Source organism: Urocampus carinirostris, chromosome 1 (assembly GCF_059441175.1).
Source record: "Urocampus carinirostris isolate Australia breed hairy pipefish chromosome 1, RoL_Ucar_1.0, whole genome shotgun sequence".
NCBI classification, from domain to species: domain Eukaryota; kingdom Metazoa; phylum Chordata; class Actinopteri; order Syngnathiformes; family Syngnathidae; genus Urocampus; species Urocampus carinirostris.
In genome coordinates this window covers 31,085,847-31,097,449 of record NC_142349.1, presented here as the reverse complement: position 1 = coordinate 31,097,449, position 11,603 = coordinate 31,085,847, and positions in this window count along the sequence as shown.

Below are 11,603 nucleotides of genomic sequence, written 5' to 3'. Positions count from 1 at the left end.
CTAAACCGTGCCTTTGACAGGTAGCCTCACGCTACTAACAACACGCTCGCATACCAGTAAACAAGACTGTTAAGAAAACACACACCATATATGGAAGAATTGTGGTAAACCATTCTCTTCTTCCTACTTATAAATGACATAATCTAAGACACTATTCTCAGCTTCTGGAAAGAATCTTTGTCATGTTGTTGCCTCCCCATTCTCCCTCTTCTCAATATTCGCCAGCCCTACACTCACATGGAACACTATGCTTGTAGCAGATCTGTTTCCATCTATATCGGACTGCTCCATTGCTTTTAGCTTGAAAGCCTCGTCATGAACCTTTCTAAATGCAATTTGAACAATGAGGGTATGTATACGCTCAGAAGTTGCAGTCTTCTAGGGGCATTCATTCCGCCTGTCTAAATCTTACTTTTTATACTCGAGCGTCGCTGGCTGCCTTAAAAAAAATTACATAAATTGGCCGCATCACTGAATAAGCCGCAGGGTTGAAAATTTGGGAAAAAAGTAGCGGCTTATAGTCCGGAATTTACGGTATATTACAATTTTATTGTAATCCTTTCAGTATTCCGAGGCACCGTTCTCATAAAGTAGGTGGGTATTATTAGGGAATCCCCTTGGCTAGCTTACCTATTTGGTGTCAACTAAACCGTATCCATTGGAGAGTTAAAATCCCACTTTAAATTCTATAATAGTTTATCGTTCAGTTGGTCTCAATGCAATTGGAAAAATAACAACCTGTGTAATGTTCACCATCTATCGTGCTCTCCTGCTGATTTTTGAAGAATAAATCCACACACGACTTTCAGGTCCGGCCTCTTGTTAGGGAACATAACGCAGGTCTGCTTTTGACACAAGCCTGATCTTTCTCTCCATGTTCTCTCCCTCGTCTTTCTTGCTCGACTGTATCTTATCTCGTCATTCACTTACAGGTCCTATTTTCTTCCTCACTGCTGTTGTCACATGTATTGATTTCCCTGCGGTTTTTCCCTCCTGTCATGACTCATCCTTGTTCCTTTATCAGTACTCCATCCCTTTGGTTTCTTGCCTACTCGTTGCCTGTCACGTACCAAGCACGCCAATTACTTCTCTGCGCTCTAATCTACCATGTGCACCGAACCTCTGCCTGACCTCCCGGACTACGAATACTGCCCGGTGAAATTTTGGACAGTCCACGTCGTGCTGAGACTGACTGGATCCTGCCACCTCTTGCCTCGGTGACCAATGTTTGCCTCTCGTGGTCTGGATACTGTTGCCTTGCTGCCTGACATTCTTTGCAACAAACACTGCCCTATTAAAGGACAACCAACTGTTTGACCAATCTGTGCTTTCACAAAAGCACCAGAGGGCTCCTGACAGCATTCATTTTCCGGAAGACTTGATTGATTGTTGATTGCAGTTCAGTTTCTGGACTGGTTTACTCTAATTACCAAGAACAGTATATTTGTTAAATTCCCTTTTTTTTGTGCAAAGCGCTTTTTCTATTTCAAACTCTCTAAGGCAACGTTATAAATGGCATGAGCGCTATAGAGGAACAGATCGATAATTTGGTATCAAAGGTGAGGTGTGGGGATGTGGGTTATCAGCATAATTAAAATGTCTGAAACACTAATTAACCACCTCATGTAAAAGGTCAATTAGTCGATGCACTTGATTTAATGTAACAATATCTTTGCATGCCACATGCTTTTCAGGTCCTGCTACAAACCCAGAATGGCATGAGCAAAAGGAAGGATTGCCCACTTTTTTCTCATAACTAAGTCCTTTCAATATTTGTATGCATTTTGAATGAAAACAGGCAGTCCTCTTTTGATATCTGTGTTGCTGCCGCTTCTTCGCATATTCTGTACGCCGTTTAAATAACTTTCCCGCAAGACTGCCATTACATATAATTACGCATGCCGAGTTCTATTTGGACCAGCCGGCTGGAGTAGTGAAAAGTGGAAAAGGAGAAAAAATAAGAAAAGGAAATGAAATGTTTAACGTCGGCAGGACTTTTTTAAGGACTTCAGACTCCATCAGTCAGCTTGACATCTCCGTGAAAAAAGTTACAAAAGAGTTATCCAAGATATCGCTAACCTGTGAGAAACTTACGATTCACTCCCATAATAACTAATTAAATGCCATAATATATAAATACGTATGTTTTCAGTAGCATTTTCCCGGAGTGCCAAAACATTCAAATATATTTTTCTAGTTCTGTTTAAAAAAAAAGAAAAAAAAAACTTTTAGAAAGGGCTCTGCTCATCAGTAAGAATCAATCCTCTGGGAATGATTTTAGTATGATAAATCACCGGCAGGGGTGGCTTTGATCGGATCTTTGTCCACACATCATTGCAGCCCCTACTTCCCAGTGTTGCTTTCCTTTCCTGACAATGAGTTTGTGGAAGGCCCCACGTAGCGGGTAGGCTTACTGAATCGGTGTGGTGAGAATAGCGAAGATATGATTAAATAGTAAGTCCATTTGTCATTGTCTGGTCGGAGGGATTCTCGTGCACGTCGGCAGGAACGCAATGGCCTGAGGGAACACGATCTCCATGCTGACCAAATGTTCATGCATCGTTCATGCGTAGTTCATGCATCAGGTTGGTGTTCTAATAATATAATATTATTTTGCAAGCAAAATGTCCTTGTGTTTATGGAAATATCTATTCCCATATTGGAGGTATCACAAATGCAGAAAAAGAAAGTTCTGCTTGATATGAAGCCTTTTCCAAAAAGCTGTTTTCTCAAAAGTTTTTGGAGAAACACATATTTTCAAGAAACTAAGAAATGTTGAACTATTGTTGACTAAACATTGGTAAAATAATTTTTTTTTTGTAATACAAGATAAGGGTTGAAGCTTTGTTTTGGTTCAATATGTCCCATGCCTACAGTATATAGCTATAGAGCTGCTAAGATTAACTAGCACCCACACTTTCCATTTGAGAGAATCGCCTGACATTGAAGGAATTTTGTCCTTCATGGCGATTTATGCCATAGTATAAATTCTGCATTTCCGTATAATTAAAAAGATGATGGCATTCATAGATAATACTGTCACGAACCAGGACAGGAAGCAGGAATGGAGAACCCAATCGCGTAACATACTCACAGTTTATTAGGGAGAGGGGGAATGTGCGCACACTCGATCCGGGGATCGATGGTCGCGGAAGTGGATTGAAATCCGAACAAAAGAGTTGTCAAAATCAAAGAAATCAGGCGAAAATTAAAACAGAATCAAACACAGGCAAATTCACAGAACTAGGCATTTCACACAGGGTTTAACAGGAGTCTTGCAGAAGTTTCACAGACGCTCTCACAACTAGGCAACTTGCGAGACCTCGTTTAAGTAGTCCGGCAGCAATCTGTCAATGCGTTTCAGCTGATGTCGGTGGGAGGGGCCAATTTGGGCGCCGTGGCAACCGTGACAGAACCTGGCGCTACACGGCGGGGACCAATTGAGCGCCATGGCAACCATGACATAATACTGTCACATTCCTGCTCTCAGGTTCCTGTTTCTCTTTTGGTTCCTCTCTCTACCTCTCTCTCTCTCTCTCTCTCTCTCTCTCTCTCTCTCTCTCTCTCTCTCTCTCTCTCTCTCTTTCTTAACCTTTGGCCACTCACTTCCGGGTTTAATTTTCCTACTCACAGCTGTTGTCACCTGTCTTGGTTTCCCTGTGATTTTTCATTCTATCACATCTGATCCTCTTCCTTTTATTAGTACTCTGTTCCCTTGCTTCCTTACAAGTTTGTTGACTTCCTCATCACATCCTAGGCACCTTTGTCTCAGCTCTTTGTTTTTCCAGTGTACCAAATCCATTCCCGCCATCTGGATCATGAATGTCGCCAACTAAACACTTGGATTGTCACCTTCGCCGCTTTGGTTCACTAGAACACTGCCTTTGGAAACCGATTGTTGCCTCCAGTGTTCTAAATACTCGCAACCAGAATTACACAAAAATTACGCATACTTGTATGCTTGTCTGTGTGTTTGGAAGGCGGTCACACGGCACACGTGCCCATTGATCCGGTGCGCCGCATGTGTTGATGAATACAGAAATAGAACCAGCTATGGAGAGTACATGTTATGGGTGTGAAAATACGGTAATTTCGGACACTACCTCTAATGTTTGATATGTTTGTTATTTTTTCCATCAATTGGAAAGGCTTCAGTTACCGTGTAGTGTCAAGAAATTCCGTTCAACTTTTAAGCCTTCCACGTAACGAAGTTTAAAGGTTTGCCCGTCAGAAGGGCAAATTACATTTCTATGTAAACAGACAATTACGACCTAGGGTGAGGATAAACATTTTCAAAAGCTCTTTTCCTGCTAAGCAGTCAGATGTCAGCACGCTAATCCATAACAAATGTTTATAATAGCACAGCTTAGAGCGACATCATCAACGCAGAGCAGAGCTGCCACAGAAATACATTTAAGGGTTCGAGGGAGCGTCTCAAATAAAAACAATACAATATGTTACTTAAACGATAAGTCGTAGAGTGGATAACAATCAAAAAGTTGAAGCTTTAACTCTGATTAAAAGGGATAGTTTGTAATATTTAGTGCCTTCTAGAGGTACAGAAACCGGCATTGATTTGAATACCAGGCAAAAATACATGATCTATCATACCAATGTTAATGTTTATGAAAAATCATTGGTGGAGAAATTTGTATTTCTTTTACATAGTGCAATGCCTACCTAGAAATCGCCATCATGTTTGTCTGCCATCTTGCTGCTACGCCGTGCTCTGTGGCACAGATTTGCATTAGACAATTTAGTGCCATTTAGTGGTCAAATAATACACACTGGGGCTTTAAATCAAAAGTAAACCAAAATAATTTCAGAAATGACCTTGTATGGGCCCCCAGGAATCTTAACATGCCATGGATTAATGAGAAGTTAAGAAGCAAAAACCACTTCTTTGTCTATTTCAGGTGGCCATTTTTCTACATGCGTCCACTAAAAGCGACATGGATGTTACCCAGGGCTCAGCTAACAATCAATCACATTTCACCAATTTTCTGAAACAGAACCACCAAGACTGGCCATTACCCAACAAGTAAATGAAATGTTATCTTGACTTGACAGCTGCTTTAAGAATGGCGGCCCCTACGATGAGATAAAAACAGGTGGCTTTTTCTTGTCAACTTCTATTCCACATACACAATATTAATCAGGGCAAATGGGGGCGCCATTCCATATTATTTTTAACAAATCATTTGGATTGAATGCATGTAGAGAAAATTGCTTTAAATTATATTCATTTGATACAGAATATATTTCCGTGGTTACCGATTGGACAGGCAGTTAGTGTTCATGGTTTCCCACCCAAATGGAAATAGCCTCATAAATATCTCTAGCAGTTATCATGAAGGAAGCAATACTCCATACGTATTTTATTTTTAGCTTTAAATTAAACTTACTGGAACTCAAAATCAGTGGTTCTCAAATATTGGGGCGGACTCTGGTGTGGGATCGTGAGGCACCATCCAAAGAGGGCGCAGAGGCGTTTGACTTTGAGGAACTTTTTTTTTCACTTTCCTAGAATAAAGTGCAATTGCACTTCTACTACCCTCGGTGAAATGGTGTTCTTAGTGGCAGAGGGTTTTGTTTACTTTTAGCCTCTACGCAGTGCATAAAGTTCAGAGTATAATGATTAAGTATAAAGTGTAGACACGAAGTGTAGCAGACCCCCAAGGGACCCAAGAAAAAACTATTTCACACCGATAAAGAGATGCGGAAAAGAGACAAAAGTCTCCTCCCGAAAGCTAAGATGAGGAAGTTTAGCACTTTATTGCTATGACGGAGTTACACGAGTAAAGACTGGTGTGGTATTCTATTCTATTCTATTCTATTCTATTCTATTCTATTCTATTCTATTTAACAAAATTCTTGTAGGTCTAGAAATATTTGTTTATTTGAATTGACATGAGTCTCACTCAGAGAGAGCTGGCGTGATTACCCGTCATCTTGATGCTATGGGTACCCCCCAAAGCCAAAAACCTAGTGAATGGCTCGTCAAAAAAAAGAAAAATGGTGAGTTTTGACACTTTTAATCTTCTTAATTTGCATTTGCTGCGCTCGTTTTCGGTTGCACTACGCTATACAGTGACATCGAGTTATGAAATGTTATACAGTGTCCCTTTAAGTGTAACTTGCAAAACAAACTAAGTGCTAGCATTTCTTTCCTCTCGCAGCGCTTTCCTTTTTTTCCAGTTCTAATCTCTAAAAGCAGCATGTTAAGGTTCTTGGACAGTAGCTGTTACTTCAAGGTGCTGATAGCTGGATCTTGCTACTACAGCCAAGGTTTCTCCTCCCCGTCACTCTGTCTTCACCCCCGAGTTTCTTGCCTGTGTGCTCTAGGAGTAGGCACATCGATCCAAATATCTTTATTATGGATCGATACTATTGTCCTGGAATCATCACCTCCATCAATTTCCTGAAAGCATCACTTCTCCATTTATATAATGCAGCCTTTCTCTTACCCACGCTCTCGGCCACTCTTTAAGTGGGCTGAGTGTGTGTCTGACAGACACACTTTTGCCGCTCTCCTTACCTGGCCTACGCAAGCATCCCGCCTGCAAGACAGAAGAGCGTGTAGCAGTTATGCAAGAACCCCTACTAGAAGCTAAAAATGATAAAAGCAACCCGAAAGCGCAACATGGTGTGGCCTTTTTTATTTCAGTTACAGGAGAGGACAATGTCAGGTTTAATTTGAGTGGTAATGTTGTCGTCTACTGTGACAACACCCAAAATTTACATAAAATCATAAAAAAAGGTCACCCTATAGGTAGAAACGAGCTGCAAACATAAATATAAACATGTTACTGTTCCTGAACAAAAACCCATACACTAGTTGTCACGATGGGAAAAGAGCCAATAAGAGACTCTTGACACTTTATTTGCGTTAATGAATTTATTTTCAAAACACTGTGCAGCACTTCTCTCGTCGACATGGTTACACATTATTTGTATTTTCATTTCAATGCTGCTTTTTTTTGGCTTGACTCTATTGGCTTTTGTTCTGAAACTGTTATAATACAAATAGATAAATAGAAATAGACGTTATATTTTTTATTCAGTTAATATTTGCAATGTCGTTATTGAATAAAAAATAAAACATTTGAATGCTGTGTTTATCGTGATTATAAACTAACTCAAAGGGGGAAGGGTTCAATTATTCAATGATCATGACGTTTTCAAGCAAAAGGTATTGGTATTGAACAGCCATTTTCAGATCTCTCCAGAGATGTTCGATCGGATTCAAGTCTGGACTCTGGCTGGGCCACTCCAGGATATTCACGGAGTGGTTCCGAAGCCAATCTTTTGAGATCTTGGCTGTGTGCTTTGGGTCGTTGTCCTGCTGAAAAATGAACCTTCGCCCCAGCCTGAGGTCAAGTGCGCTCTGGAGCAGGTTTTCATCCAGGATATCTCTATATATTGCTGCATTCATTTTTCCTTTTATCCTGACTAGTCTGCCAGTTCCTGCTGCTGAAAAACATCCCCACAGGATGATGCTGCCACCACCATGCTTCACTGTAGGGATGGTATTGGCCTGGTGATGAGTGGTGCCTGGTTTCCTCCAAACATGGCGCCTGGCATTCACACCAAAGAGTTCAATCTTTGTCTCATCAGACCAGAGAATTTAGTTTCTCACGGTCTGAGAGTCATTCAGGTGCTTTTTGGCAAATTCCGGACGGGCTTCCATGTTCCTTTTACTAAGGAGTGGCTTTCATCTGGCCTCTCTACCATACAGGCCTGATTGGTGGATTGCTGCAGAGATGGTTGTCCTTCTGGAAGGCTCTCCTCTCCCCACAGAGGAACGCTGGAGCTCTGACAGAGTGACCATCGGGTTCTTGGTCACCTTCCCCGATCGCTCAGTTTAGAAGGCCGGCCAGCTCTAGGAAGAGTCCTGGTGGTTCCACATGTCTTCCATTTACGAATAATGGAGGCCACTGTGCTCATCGGGACTTTCAAAGCAGCAGAATCTTTTCTGTATCCTTCCCCAGATTTGTGCCTCAAGACAATCCTGTCTCGCAGGTCTACAGACAGTTATTTTGACTTCATGCTTGGTGTTTGTGCTCTGACATGCACACTCAACTGTGGGACCTTATATAGACAGGTGTGTACCTTTCCAAATCATGTCCAATCAACTGAATTTACTGCAGGTGGACTATAATTAAGCTGTAGAAAGATCTCAAGGATGATCAGTGGAAAAAAGATGCACCTGAGCTCAATTTTGAGCTTCATGGCAAAGGCTGTGAATACTTATGTAAATGTGATTTATTAGTTTTCTATTTTTAATAAATTAAAAAAAAGTTAAAAAAAAAAACTTTTTCACATTGTCATAATGGAGCATTTTGTGTAGAATTTCGAGATAAGAGATTAAATTAAAACAATTTGGAATGAGGCTGTAACATAACAAAATGTGGAAAAAGTAAAGCGCTGTGAATACTTTCTGGATGCACTGTACACTGTATGTAATATACCATGTAAATACTTGGATCAGATCGATATTAAAATTCCCAGTATCGTCCACCCTCACTATGCTCCTGAACCAACAAAGCGGTTTCTCAGTGGTGCCATCCTAATTATACTTCGCAATTAGAGAAAACTGACTTGAAATCCACCCGTTTTATTGACATCATAGAGGAAGTTGTTTATTTCCTCAGGAACACGATTCACTTCATGCGCTTCAAGAGCCCTCGAATTATGTCCTGTAATTACCTTTGATCCTGCACTAATGAAACTGCATCCTGAGAACAGCTCAAGCTGCTATGTCTAACAGCTTTTTACAGAAAAAAAAATTGTCTGAGTTGCTCTGAAGTAGTCTAATGCGAGTTTTGTTGATTCCTGGTGAGGGTGGCTGTCTTTTTCGTGGAAAGATGGGGACAGAGGGTTCAAATAAACAGCCTCTAGGTGTGTTCGCAGAAGTTTAATAGGACAGTGTGTATTATTCGACAATTAGATGTCACTGTACTCGGTCTGGCAAGCAAAAACGAGAGTTAAAAAGCAAAAGGAAGAATTCAAACTATGAAAATTACAGTCACGCTAGAATCTTAGCATGTGCTAATACTGTAGTCCGCGGCGTGTCTTCTATTTCGTCTTTTTACTACGATGAAAACTTTCAATTCAATTAATAGATCCGACAGAAAGTGCTAAGCCACAGCCACCATAGTTATCGTATCCATGTATCACAGGGCGGCTGAGACAACAGAGAGCAACTTTTTAGTTGCTACTGCTGATCGCATAGTCATATAATTTCTTCTTTATTATGCAAACTTATCTCATTAGACAGTAGAAAAAGGGTCTGTATTATTATATATAAAGTTATATTCATGGCATCAAGGTGTCCATAGTGATTTATAACCTTGTAACGTTGGCGATCTATGAGGAAGTCGTCAGCCCCGGACCCCCCCAAAGACCATCAAAATAAATGTTAAGGGGTTAGGTATGTCAAATTAATTAACATGGTGAAAAATTCCCGGATGTGAACCTGAGTTTAATTTTAATTCATTGCCTGTAGGGTTAAGTAACTAGCCTACTGTATGTCCGTTACTCACCGGCGCCAATAAATGCACAATAACAGGTCCTGTTTCTTGAGCAATTTTAGTTTCTACGTAGCTTAGAAATGTACCTGGCCTCAAACTAAAGATGTGAGGAGGCTCAATTTGGACCGAGAAAATAATTTCGCTGAGCAGAGGAAATGTATCATTAGCAGGCATTGAAACATTACAACAATTTAGAATGAAGTCAGTTGCTTGGACGAGAGCGATGTGAGAATCCCGAATTATTACTAGTGATGACCCGCATCCATTATGACTTAATTCCATTGCATAAAATCAAAGCCTAGAAAAATGGCGCACAACATGCACAGTTTGTTCCTAGGACTTTCCCCCTAATTGTATCGGAAGGGTGACAGAACCTAACTTGTCTAAAAGTTGTCCATTAACGGCACGCGCAAATATGTATTGTGTGTCCAAGACGTGTTGATGTAGAGTTGGGAGGGCCATCTTGAACACATGAAAAACAAGTGAGTCGTTGGGACCAGAGTCCATTAACACATTGAAATAAGTAGTAGGCTCTGAATCACCCAACATCCAGGTCCTCACCACCGGCAGCAATGGCGCCGCAAAGATGTTGTCGTTGACACCCGGTGACAACAATGCCGGCATCTGGGTCTTGATGCCATCTACTGTGCGTTTCCCGTTTCCTGGTTGTTGGGAAAGCAGGAATATGGGGAAGGAGACAAAAATCTCACCCTAGGTCTTGCCCGCCGGTCTGCCATGTATAATTGACCCCTCAGGCCGTCCATGTCTGCCGGCGTGGCGTGTCCTTCAGCGTTGCTTTGTGGTGTGGAAACCAATCTCGATTGTGACCTCACTCGTAACATCCACGATGGGGAGGTCGCCTAGCTGCGCTGCGGTTCATCTTGATGGTACTGGAGGTGAAAATGCAGCCTGCACCACGACAGTCACAGCGGCAGATTCGTTGGCGTCTACTCCTGAACTCAGCTGATGGTTACTTTCTGAAAAAGGATCAGCTGCTTCCATAGTCCTCTTCTCGGGAAAGTGACCACAAGTCCCTAACCTCCATCTGCAGATCGTCCATCGTTGAAACTAGCTGCTCTAATGCATTAGCTAGCTTTTTGCGTGAATTAGAATGACAATCCATGACACTATGACCTGGTGACTTCAGAGAGACCACATGATGGTTGGATAGGGGAGTGAGAAGTTAAAAATGTGCCTACCCTTAAGGCCTACCCTTTCGCAATGCCCTGCGATTATCAATGCCTCTTCCACATTTGTGGCTTCCTGCTCATGGCATTTAGCCTAAGTAGCAGGGTCTAGAAAAGCCAGAAAGGGCTCACCATTCTTGGCTAACCTGTATTCTGAGAATGCTTCGGCCACTAGTTTGGAGCGCTTCGCGGCATACACGTCCAAAAGCTCCCCCAGCTGGCATGGCCATGCATCAATGTACGTCCCATGACAGAAAAGACGTGCTGTCCTGTTTCGTCGAAAAAAGGCCCCCAAGGTTGCACGGTAACTCCCGCTCCTAGCCTGCGCTTGAACCTCCGCCTCAAATTGCTTAATCCACGTGGCAAAAGGCTTGTGAACGTCCCCATTTAATGGCATCAGAATGTCCACTCGTATGCCACTTGTACCTACTATCCCAAGTAGCAGCTCCCCCGTATAAGTCTTCATCCCATTCAGAGCTTGTAGAGTCCATACAGCCGTGTTTAACATGTCCAAACATGCCGCTCCCTTACCGTTCTGCTAGTCAGTTAGCCTAGCCGACTAGTGTGCTCGGTAAATTTCCAAAAGGAGGAGGGAAACAATCCAAAACGAAAATCACTGCTGCTATCAATGTAGGGTGTCGTTTAGGGGAAGGTTTTGGATTGCTCCTCTTGTAGAAAAATACAAAAGAAAAAACACATATGGCTTTTTTGTGAGGGCATCACAGTCAGTACCTTTTTTATTAAACACCACTCAAACTTCAACCCACACGTCCTGAACTTTCCTTCACAATTCCTGTGCGCGCACTAACACTCTCGCAACACCCGTCGTACCACTCACGTCCTTCAAGCGCTCCTCACTCTCTGTGTCTATAGTAGGAAAGGT